Source organism: Podarcis melisellensis, assembly GCF_964234715.1.
Source record: "Podarcis melisellensis genome assembly, chromosome: 7".
NCBI classification, from domain to species: Eukaryota; Metazoa; Chordata; class Lepidosauria; order Squamata; family Lacertidae; genus Podarcis; species Podarcis melisellensis.
This window is the reverse complement of record NC_138539.1, coordinates 6,188,259-6,200,388: the sequence shown is the minus strand read 5'-3', so window position 1 is coordinate 6,200,388 and position 12,130 is coordinate 6,188,259. Positions and strand designations below refer to the sequence as shown.

Here is a 12,130-nt window from a genome sequence, read left to right as displayed (position 1 = left end):
CGGGAGGCAGTGGAAGACAGGAGTGCCTGGCATGCTCTGGTCCATGGGGTCATGAAGAGTCAGACACGACTAAACGACTAAACAACAACAACAGCACCATAGTAATTGGGACCCAATGTGAAAGAAGAATGTTATGCAAATTCCAGAACAGCTATGCTGGCAGCAGGTCCATTTCTGGCTGTAATTCGAAGTCCTGATTTTAACCTGCAAAGTACCAACTGAGGATGGAGAGGATCCTATGGCCTTCCAGATGTTGTTGCACTCCAGCTGATCCCACGAGGAATAGAGCATGAGACAGTCACCTCCCCAAAACTGCTGTCCATGGCTAAGGAGTTGCAACATCTCCACACAGCCCTCCTGGCAGGGAGCCTGATCCCTTCACAGCTGTATGACAGGGAGAAATTCAACAGAAATAGCTTTCCCCAGCATGCTATATCTTTGCCTGTTTTGCAGTGGTTTAAAGAACAGGAAGGGACACGGGTGGCACTGTGGGTTAAACCACAGAGCCTAGGACTTGCTGATTAGAAGGTTGGCTGTTCGAATCCCCGCGATGGGGTGAGTTCCCGTTGCTCAGTCCCTGCTCCTGCCAACCTAGCAGTTCAAAAACACGTCAAAGTGCAAGTAGATAAATAGGTACCACTCCAGTGGGAAGGTAAATGGCATTTCCGTGTGCTGCTCTGGTTTGCCAGAAGCGGCTTAATCATGCTGGCCACATGACTCGGAAGCTGTACGCAGGCTCCCTCGGCCAATAAAGCAAGATGAGTGCCGCAACCCCAGAGTCGGCCACGACTGGACCTAATGGTCAGGGGTCCCTTTTCCTTTACCTAAAGAACACGAGCTTTGCGCAGCACAGGTGGACCCTAGTGTACCCAGATCTTCAGATCTCTCTCTTCTCTCTTTGCTTATTTCCCCATCCTGCAATTAATTCCAGCAATCCACGAGGCAGGTGAATGCATCTTCCCATTCTTATGTAACTGCTCCGCTACACTGGTTACCATGGCAACAGTGAAAGCCCCATCAATGCATGTGTAAATCGACACACACTTAGCAACAAGAGGCTTCCATAAATGGAAAGCTAAGCCCCCGTTTTATTCATGCCTTCTTATCAAGTATATTTGGAAAGCAGGCATTAAAATTAGCCAGGGAAGGAGGTTGCTCGAGACAAAAGCCGAGCCAGAACAATTTACTCTTTTTTTTTGGGGGGGGGAGCAGTTTTTTCCAACAGTATTGAAAAACACATCCCTTTCCCAACTATTTTCCAGCACCGCTTCCGAATTCATTTGCTTTGCCCCTTCTCCTGCTTTCCCCACCTTTGTCTACTCTCAATGATGCACCAGTCTTGCTGACTATTGTGTTGTCATCTCATTCATTTTTCGATCCCTGATTGCCCTATCTTTCCATTGACTTTGTATGCCCACAGGGACATCATCATGTAGCTCAGGGTGAGAAGCCTTTCGGTGGCGAGGGCCATGTTCCAGGGGTCACCAGGCACCATCAGGGCTGTCTTACGCATATCCGGCGCCATGGTGCAAAGCTCCCTCCGGACCCCCTCCCCATTTCCCAAAGTTTAATATTTATTTATTTATTTATTTATTTATTCATACCCCACCCTTCCTGGTTCAAAAACTGGGCTCAGGGCAGCTAACAACAAATTTAAAACACGTTAAAACACTTAATTATAAAAGCAGCATAAAATACAGTATAAAAACATGAATAACAATAAAATTCAAAAATCAAAAATCAATTAGATAATCCCCAGGGCTAGCTGGCTGAATTGGTCCTACTTGGGCCAGCGAGGAGGCCAGGGGAGAATTAGCTGTGGGATCTTCATAAAAGGGGTAGGGGGAGGGAAGAGAAGGGAAATAAAAGATCAGGCTGAATTCAAATTAAAGGCCAGGCGGAATAGCTCTGTCTTACAGGCCCGACGGAAGGACTATGGTTATTCATGGACCTTAAGGTTACATCCCATATTTTGGCATTCCTTTCATGTTACAGGGAAGGAAGATGTGCAGCTTTGAGTGTAGGGATGGGCGAGTTGTAAGCTTCTCCCATTTTGTGTTTTTCCACTATCAAATTTCATCACAATTCTGCATTTCATTTAAATTCCTCATGAAAATTCATCAGTATTTTAGCGGCGATTCCCCCCCCCCATACACATGTTTGCAAAGCGATTTGCCCCCAATTGAACACATTTTTGTATGTTAATTTCACTAATATACACATCTATATGCATCCTTTACCGCACATCACCTTGCTGACAAAGGTCTGTATAGTGAAAGCTATGGTTTTCCCAGTAGTGATGTATGGAAGTGAGAGCTGGACCATAAAGAAGGCTGATCGCCAAAGAATTGATGCTTTTGAATTATGGTGCTGGAGGAGACTCTTGAGAGTCCCATGGACTGCAAGAAGATCCAACCTATCCCTTCTTCAGGAAATCAGCCCTGAGTGCTCACTGGAAGGACAGATCCTGAAGCTGAGGCTCCAATACTTTGGAGGGCACAAGGGGAAGGGGACGACAGAGGACGAGATGGTTGAACAGTGTTCTCGAAGCTACCAGCATGAGTTTGACCAAACTGTGGGAGGCAGTGGAAGACAGGAGTGCCTGGCCTGCTCTGGTCCAGGGGGTCACGAAGAGTCGGATACGACTAAACGACTAAACAACAACAACATACATTTTTGTACACATTGCTTAGCTGGAGAGCTGCAATGCAAAATTCAGAGAAGTGCGAATTTTGAAGGGCAGCTGCATTTTGGTTCACATATTGTTTTAGGAACATGCAGATTAAGAAAATTCATCTTTAAATGCAAACTGAAACAAATTTCCTCCCTCTCGCTACTTGAGTGGGAGCCATGTGGCAGCTGTAGCATCTAGGCCTGGCTTTACCTCTGAAATAAGTGACAAGAAGGTTCTCGTGATGGCAATGTAGCTCACCTAGTGCAGAACAGGAGCCGAGAAACTCAATAGGATGATCCCAAATGCGGTATCTCAAGGAAGGTCCAAAATCAGAGTTGATTTTCTAGCGGTTGGAAGTTGGCCACCTTCTATTTGTGCACAGATATGCGCCGGGCTCTGTTGTTGGGCAACCTGGTTCTATGGCAACAGTTGCCAAGTGGTCCATGTCCAAGAACAATTCCAGGAGATTCAGGATTCCAGGCCTTCAGAGCTCTGAGACTAGATTCCCCATCAGTACCAATGGGGTCAAGCCAAGAGTAATAATATTTGCTGGCTCACACCGATGTGGGAAAAGAGCCACCTATTTCATTGCCCAAGTGAAAAACAGACTAAAATAAACAGAGTGCGGTGGGTGAGAAAATAGTCTCAAAGTTGCACACAGCTCCACAAAAGAGGTACGTTGGAGTGTGTCCACATCAACTGCCAAATTAATTTGTGCCTTCGTGTCAGGAAGTTGTGGTAGCTCTGATTCTTCCCAAGAGAGGCTTCCATGGCCACAGTGAAATGACTTCTCCTTTGGTCTCCTCAGCAGTCTCCAACAAGATGAATTTTAACAGGGAGAAATGTAAAGTACTGCACTTGGGCAAAAAAAAATGAGAGGCACAAATACAAGATGGGTGACACCTGGCTTGAGAGCAGTACATGTGAAAAGGATCTAGGAGTCTTGGTTGACCACAAACTTGACATGAGCCAACAGTGTGACGCGGCAGCTAAAAAAGCCAATGCAATTCCCGGCTGCATCAATAGGAGTATAGCATCTAGATCAAGGGAAGTAATAGTGCCACTGTATTCTGCTCTGGTCAAACCTCACCTGGAGTACTGTGTCCAGTTCTGGGCACCACAGTTCAAGAAGGACACTGACAAACTGGAACGTGTCCAGAGGAGGGCAACCAAAATGGTCAAAGGCCTGGAAACGATGCCTTATGAGGAACGGCTAAGGGAGCTGGGCATGTTTAGCCTGGAGAAGAGGAGGTTAAGGGGTGATATGATAGCCATGTTCAAATATATAAAAGGATGTCACATAGAGGAGGGAGAAATGTTGTTTTCTGCTGCTCCAGAGAAGCGGACACGGAGCAATAGATCCAAACCACAAGAAAGAAGATTCCACCTAAACATTAGGAAGAACTACCTGACAGTAAAAATTGTTCAACAGTGGAATTTGATGCCAAGGAGTGTGGTGGAGTCTCCTTCTTTGGAGGTCTTTAAGCCGAGGCTTGACAACCATATGTCAGGAGTGCTCTGATGGTGTTTCCTACTTGGCAGGGGGTTGGACTCGATGGCCCTTGTGGTCTCTTCCAACTCTATGATTCTATGATTCTATGAAGACCCACCCAAGGCATTTTTTGCTACCTGGGATTGGGATCAGAATGGGAAGATTCCACTCTCACACACAGAAGAGAGACATGAAAACAAACAACCAATGTAGTGTTTCAACACCGGGGTAAAACAAAGCCCCCTAGCAGTTGCATTCTGTGCTAGCTGCAGCTTCCAAACCAGGCACAAGGCTAGCTTCCCACACAGTGCATTACAGTAGTCCAGCCATGGTTAGCATCTCTGGCTGCTTTGTGGAAGCCTCTCTCCAGGGAAACACACCTGGCACCATTGTCTGGTTTCCAGCGTCTTTTTTGCCCACTCGGGCCTTGGGTAACTAAGCTAGCCTCTATGGCCATGTTCACCATAGTCTTAGCCTGCATAACCTAGAGCAGTGATGGCCAAACTTGGCCCTCCAGCTGTTTTGGGACTACAATTCCCATCATCCCTGACCACTGGTCCTGTTAACTAGGGATGATGGGAGTTGTAGTCCCAAAACAGCTGGAGGGTTGCGTTTGGCCATCATTCACCTAGAGGTAGGCAGTCTAACTTCTCTTGGGAGAGCACTCTTCAATACAGGAGCAGCCACTGAAAAGGATCGCTCTCGGGTCATCTGTGCTTCTGATGTTAATGGTATGGAGAGAAGGTGCATACCCAAAGGACCTAGGAAGGTTCTCAACCTGTGGGTCCCCAGATGTTGTTGGACTACAACTCCCATCATTCCTAGCCAGCATGACCAGCGGTCAGGGATGATGGGAGTTGTAGTCCAACAACACCTGGGGACCCACAGGTTGAGAACCACTGATCTCGAGAGACATGATAGAGAGGGTTCAAGAGCGCATTTGCCCTGGGCCTGAGGTTTACTAACCCACTCTTCAATATACCCCCTCACTGTTCCCCCCAAGGGTCCTCACTCCCCCCCCACACCACCCTAAAAGCAAACAAGCAGAGATCCTTTCTGTCCTTGCAGTATCGGTGAAGAATGACGTGGGTGTGTGGCACTGAGAACAAATGAGGGGACGGCAGTGCAGCGGCTTGCTTGCCTCTTTGGCTCTCTCCAAGCGCACGCTGAGTGTGCTAAAAATGGCCTGTGAGAGAGGAAGGCGCAGCGATACCATTTAGAGTCTGGGTCAGCCCTGCTGTGCGAGGTTTTGGACGATGGAAAGTTCCAGGGGCCAAGTACAAAACGTCTATAAAAGAAGCCAAACGCGTTCCTGCAGCTTCACCCTGGGATCGATGTTCGTTGTGAGAGTTAGCTGTGAGATGAAGTTTCCCATGTGGGCAAGGCGTAGGCAATCAGCGTTCATGTTGTCACTTGCATTCCAGAAATGCATCTGATGTGTGCTTCCTCACACTTTAAGGGGCAATTCCTCCACCACTGTTTCCTGCGGCAAACATGCTATGTGTGAATGGTGGTTAGCCATGCTCATGTGCCAAAGGGACGCAGGTGGCGCTGTGGTCTAGACCACGAATCCTCCTGGGCTTGCCGTTCAGAAGGTCGGCTGTTCAAATCCCCGCAATGGGGTGAGCTCCCGTTGCTCTGTTCCAGCTCCTGCCAACTGAACAGTTCCAAAGTACACCAGTGAAAGTAGATAAATAGGTGTGCTGGTCCCGGGGGTAGGTACCGTGGGTGTAAGCAGAGTCCACACGAAGAGGGGCGAGGTCCAAGGCGGAGAGCCGGGCGGGGAACAGGAACGCTGGAACAGGAGGCTGAGCAGGGAACAGGAACACAGGATGAACAGGAACAGGAGGCCGAGCAGGGAACAGGAGCACCGGATGGTCAGGAACAGGAAGCCGAGCAGGGATCAGGAACACAGGAAGGTCCGAAGCCAACAACGACGTTGCTCCCGCAACCTGGGGCCAGGCTGACTGGGCTTTTATCCTCTTCTAAGGCCGGGGGCGGTCCCGGCCCCCAGGAGCCCCGCCTCCTCTGGCCTTAAGGCGAGCACTCCTCCTGGGGGCAACCAGCTCCCTTCGCCTCTCTGCCCTAAGCCTCTGCAGATCAGGAGAGGCCGAAGGGTTACTGGGCCCTGGAGGAGGCTCACCTGTGGCCACTGAGTCGTCAAGCCCCTCTGGGGCCAGAAGGGCTTCACCTGGGGCCAGCTCCTGAAGCTCTGACACAGGTGCAGGCTCTTCAGCATCTAGGCCTTGCCCCAGTTCAGCCGGCCCTGGAGGCGGGGACTCCAGTGCAGGCTGGGATTCCTCTGGTTCATCCTCTGAATCGGAATCCCAGGCCATCACACCATCCCCCCTCCCAGGCCCCCCCCTCAACCGAGGGTCCGGACCCGGCTTGCCAGGGTACGTCGCATGGAACTCTCGGAGGCAGGCAGGTGCGTGGACATTGGCCGCTGGTTCCCAGGAACGGTCCTCCGGTCCATACCTCTTCCAGTCAATGAGATACTGCAGCTTTCCCCTGCGGTATCGGGAGTCCAGGATGCGTTCCACCTCGTACTCAGGCTCTCCCTGAACCAACACCGGCTGCGGTCGGGGACGGTTCGGATGGAACTCGTCGGGTGGGGCCACCGGCCTCAGAAGGGACCTGTGGAAGACCGGGTGAACCTTCAGGGTTGCGGGTAACCGGAGGCGGAATGCCACAGGAGAGACTTGGTCCACGATAGGGAATGGGCCGGTGAAGCGGGCGTCCAACTTCCGCGAAGGTCGAGAGGGGTGGAGGTGGCGAGCCAAACCAGGTCTCCGACGCGAAGCTCCGGCCCCACCTGGCGGTGGCGGTCAGCCTGGGCTTTGTACGCTTCCTTGGCCTGGTGCAGTTGCTCCACCAAAAGCTGTTGCTGGGACTGGAGCTCTTGAAGCCACTCCGTCACCGCCGGGACCGCGGATGCCGGCAGCACATCTGGAAACAGCCGTGGATGGTAACCGTAACTGGCCTGGAACAGGGTCTGCTGGGTGGACGCATTCACCGCGTTGTTGTAGGCGAACTCCGCCAATGCCAGGTGGTCGACCCAGTCATCCTGCTGGTAGCTGCAGTAACACCGGAGGTACTGCTCCAGCACCGCGTTCGCCCGTTCCGTCTGGCCATCGGTCTGTGGGTGGTAGGCTGACGAGAGGCAGACCTCTGTCCCGAGGGTCTGGTGCAATGCTCGCCAGAACCGGGATGTGAACTGAACGCCCCGGTCGGACACCACGCGCTCAGGTAGGCCATGCAGGCGGAAGACATGCTGAAGGTACAGCTGAGCGGTTTCCTTGGCTGTGGGTACAGATAGGCAGGGGGTGCAGTGCACCATCTTGGTGAAATGGTCGGAGAAAACTAGAAGGCAGGTACAGCCACGAGACGGGGGTAAGTCCACTACAAAGTCCAACGAAACCGTGTGCCAAGGGCGCGGTGGAACTGGCAATGGCTGAAGTAGGCCGGGGGGTCGCCCGGTAGGGCCCTTGGCGCGCCGGCAGACTTCACAACCAGCAACATAGCGAGCCACGTCAGCCTTCAGGCGGGGCCACCAAAACTCACGACTGACCAGATGGGTGGTCCGATACCGTCCAAAGTGCCCCGCTGCTGGGGCATCATGGGCCATCCGGAGAACCTCCAGCCGCAGTGGCCCTGGCGGGATGTACAGACGGCCGTGGTGCAGCAGAAGGCCCTGATGCAGGACCAGCCCCGGATACTGTGGGCTGGACCCTTCAGCCAGCTCCCGGAGTCGTTCCTGGGCCCAAGCGTCGATCCGCTGCTGTTCCCGCACCCGAGCCTGCAGTGGCTCCGCCTCCTGGGTGGCCAGGAATGCAGCTGGAGGTAGGATCGTGGTGGGTTCTGCTTGCTGTACCGTGTCTGCGTTGTCTTCAGGTTTCCGGGACAGGGCATCCGCCTTCTGGTTCTGAGAGCTAGGAATGTAGCGTATCCGGAACTGAAACCGGGAAAAGAACAACGCCCACCGGATCTGTCTTTGGTTCAGCTTGCGGGTGGTCTGAAGGTACTCCAGGTTCCGGTGGTCGGTTCTCACCTCCACCGGATGTCGTGCCCCCTCAAGATGGTGGCGCCAGACCTCAAAGGCCACCTTGATGGCCAGTAGTTCCCGCTCCCACACAGTATAGTTACGCTCCGCTGGTAGGAGCTGGCGGGAATAGAAGGCACAGGGTAAGAGTGGCGCTTCAGGTCCATTCTGTTGAGACAAGATGGCACCGAGAGCCGTACTGGAGGCGTCAGTCTCCACCACAAAGGGTCGAGAGGGGTCAGGATGTTGTAAGATCGGCGCCCTCTGGAAACAGGCCTTCAACCCCTGAAACGCCTCCTCTGCCTCCTTGTCCCAGGAAAACGGCGTCTTCGGGCGCAGTAGCCGGGTCAACGGGGTGGTGCGATGAGCATAATCTGCGATGAAGGTCCGGTAGTAGTTGGCGAACCCCAGGAAACGCTGTAGGTCCTTGCGGTTCCGGGGTGCCGCCCATTCTCGAACCGCTGCCACCTTCCCAGGGTCCATCTGCACCCCATCTGGAGAGAGCCGGTGACCAAGGAAGTCCACAGTCCGCTGATGGAACTCGCACTTGCTGAGCTTTGCGTACAAACGGTGCTCACGCAAGTGCTGCAGCACGGTCCGGACATGTCCCTCATGGCGAGCCGGGTCACGGGAGTAAACCAGTATGTCGTCCAAGTACACCACCACGTACTTGTCTAACAAATCCTGGAACACGTGGTTGATGTAGCGTTGGAATACAGCAGGCGTGTTGCACAAACCGAAGGGCATAACCAAGTATTCGAACTGCCCGTACCGGGTCCCAAACGCTGTCTTCCACTCATCCCCGGCTCGGATCCGAATCAAGTTGTAGGCCCCCCGGAGGTCCAGCTTGGTGAACACCTGTGCCCCTTGCACCCGCTCCAGCAACTCCGAAATAAGGGGCAAGGGGTACCGGTCTGGGATGGTAATTTTGTTCAGGGCTCGGTAATCATGGCAAGGGCGGAGTTCCCCACATTTCTTCTTAACAAAGAGCACTGGTGCCGCGGTAGGCGAGGTGGAAGGCCTAATGAACCCACGCTCCAGGTTCTTGCGCAAGAAGTCCTGCAAAGCCTCACGCTCTGGCTCTGTTAGAGAATATAAGCGACTCACTGGTAAAGGCGCTCCGGGTTGGAGGTCTATGCCGCAGTCAAAAGGCCGATGCGGCGGCAGCTGGTCCGCCCCCCGTTCCTCAAACACGTCCTGGTAGTCCTGGTACACGGCTGGGAGCGTGGGTGCTGCCTGCTCCGTGGGCGCGGCCGCCAGCGTCTCAGATTGAGCATGGGAACATGGGTCTGGGAAGTGCACAGTCCGTTTGACCCAGTCAATCTGAACGTTGTGAGCTTCCAACCAGTCCATCCCGAGCACGAGGGGCATAGAAGCAATGTCCAAAGTTCGCAACTCCCGGTGCTGCTGGAGACACAGGACCAGGGGCTGGGTCTCCTGAGTAACGGCTCCCGAACGTAGAAGCCGTCCGTCAATTGCTTCCACCTGGACCGGTTCTGGCTTGTTCTGAAGTGGCACCTGATGATGAGCAGCAAAAGCAGCGTCCATATAAGAACGGGTTGCTCCTGAATCCACCAAAGCATGGGTAAGAATCCAGGGCCCACCTGGAGGGTATAAACGTACCGGAACCATAAGATGTTGCAAGTCTATTGGTGCGGGCCCATTCTGCGCTGTTTGGGACCCCCGGTAGCTAGGGCCATCAGCTACTGGGGGTTGGCGGTTTCCCTGCGGCCGGCGTTTCTCAGGGCAGGACCGAGCGTAGTGTCCACTTCCGCCACAGTAGAGACATAGATTCCCCTCCCGACGCCGCTCCTTCTCTACGGGGGAAAGGCGTGGCCGCACTGCCCCGAGCCGCATAGGCTCCTCCGATAACTTAGTTGTGACCGAGGGGCTGCCGGAAGAAACTGGTGCCGAGAACTGGAGGTGTCGTCAGCCCCGGGCCTGGCGACGATCCTCCAGCCGGTCGTCTATCTGTAGACTCCGTTGAATGAGAGTGTCTAGCGTGGTGGGGCGTTCCATCGTGGCCAGCTGGTCCAGTATCTCGTCCGAAAGCCCTTCGAGATACTGGTCCCGCAGTGCCGAGTCGTTCCAGGTCAAATCCTGTGCCAACAGCCGAAACTCCGTGGTATATGCGGCTACCGTGGACTTGCCCTGTTCCAACTGCCGAATCGCCCGGTTGGCTTGACTCCCTTTCAGGGGGTTGCCGAACGCGGCCTCCAGGAGATTGCAAAACCCGGTATAGTCTGCCAGCAAGGGGGAGACTTGCCTGAGTAGCGGCAACGCCCACTTGGCCGCCTGGTCCTTTAACAAACTAATCAAAAAGTGCACCTTGGTGCGGTCGTCAGGGAAGTTCCGGGCTCGCCCCTGAATATACAGCTTGGCTTGGGCGAGGAACATGGGAAAGCTGGCCTGGGCCCCATCAAATTTCTCGGGCAAAGCCACTGGGTACTTGCCAGGAGCCGGTGGGGCTTCCAAGCGCTGCTGAAGAGCCGTCACCGCGTCGCTGAGCTGCTGCACGGTGTGGGTCAAGGCCTGGTTCTCCTGGGCCAAAGCCTCCAGCGCAGCCGCCTGGTCAGCCATGGCCTCTGGCTCTTCCCGAACGCACCCCAACGAAGGGGGAGTGCGGGTGTGGCGGGAGCAAACTGTGCTGGTCCCGGGGGTAGGTACCGTGGGTGTAAGCAGAGTCCACACGAAGAGGGGCGAGGTCCAAGGCGGAGAGCCGGGCGGGGAACAGGAACGCTGGAACAGGAGGCTGAGCAGGGAACAGGAACACCGGATGAACAGGAACAGAAGGCCGAGCAGGGAACTGGAGCACCGGATAGTCAGGAACAGGAGGCCGAGCAGGGAACAGGAGCACCGGATGGTCAGGAACAGGAAGCCGAGCAGGGATCAGGAACACAGGAAGGTCCGAAGCCAACAACGACGTTGCTCCCGCAACCTGGGGCCAGGCTGACTGGGCTTTTATCCTCTTCTAAGGCCGGGGGCGGTCCCGGCCCCCAGGAGCCCCGCCTCCTCTGGCCTTAAGGCGAGCACTCCTCCTGGGGGCAACCAGTTCCCTTCGCCTCTCTGCCCTAAGCCTCTGCAGATCAGGAGAGGCCGAAGGGTTACTGGGCCCTGGAGGAGGCTCACCTGTGGCCACTGAGTCGTCAAGCCCCTCTGGGGCCAGAAGGGCTTCACCTGGGGCCAGCTCCTGAAGCTCTGACACAGGTGCAGGCTCTTCAGCATCTAGGCCTTGCCCCAGTTCAGCCGGCCCTGGAGGCGGGGACTCCAGTGCAGGCTGGGATTCCTCTGGTTCATCCTCTGAATCGGAATCCCAGGCCATCACAATAGGTACAACTGTGGCGGGAAGGTAAACGGCATTTCCGTGTGCTCTGGTTTCTGTCACAGTGTCCTGTTGCACCAGAAGTGGTTTAGTGCTGTTGGCTGCATGACCTCAAAAGCTGTCTGTGGACAATCGCTGGCTCCCTCGGCCTGAAAGCCAGATGAGCGCCACAACCCCATAGTCGCCTTTGACTGGACTTAACCGTCCAGGGGTCCTTTACTTTTACAGTTTTGAGAAGGATTTCTAAGGCAGAGGTGGCACCTAGGATTCAGTGCTAGGTTCTTAACTGTTCTGGCTCATGGATAATTCTTTAGTAACACAATACATAAAACTGATGCCACGTTTTAAAATACACCCACAAGGATAGCCCCAAAAGCCAGCACTTGGATACAGAACACTACATTGCTGGGTTTGCTTCCTTGACCCAAAGTTGGCCAGAGTTAGGAGGAGGGAGAAAGAGGAAGGACATTTTGTTTGCAGTTGTCAGACTAATGAGCATTTAGCTGGTGTGCTATTGCCATTTAACCAACAAGTAAAGGTAAAGGGACCCCTGACCATTAGGTCCAGTTGTGACCGACTCTGGGGTTGCGTCGCTCATCT

The 12,130-nt window shown here is 54.0% G+C and overlaps 1 protein-coding gene across 2 annotated transcripts in view; it reads right to left on the bottom strand.

Moving 5' to 3' along the window:
- Positions 1 to 3,069, bottom strand: part of SLC45A4 (solute carrier family 45 member 4) — a 105,060-nt gene extending 101,991 nt beyond the window's left edge. For both annotated transcript variants that reach the window (XM_081918789.1, XM_081918792.1), the window contains exon 1: positions 2,933 to 3,069. The gene's annotated coding sequence lies outside the window, so the exon portion shown is untranslated. The remainder of the gene's footprint in view (positions 1 to 2,932) is intronic.
- Between the last annotated feature and the right edge of the window lie 9,061 nt (positions 3,070 to 12,130).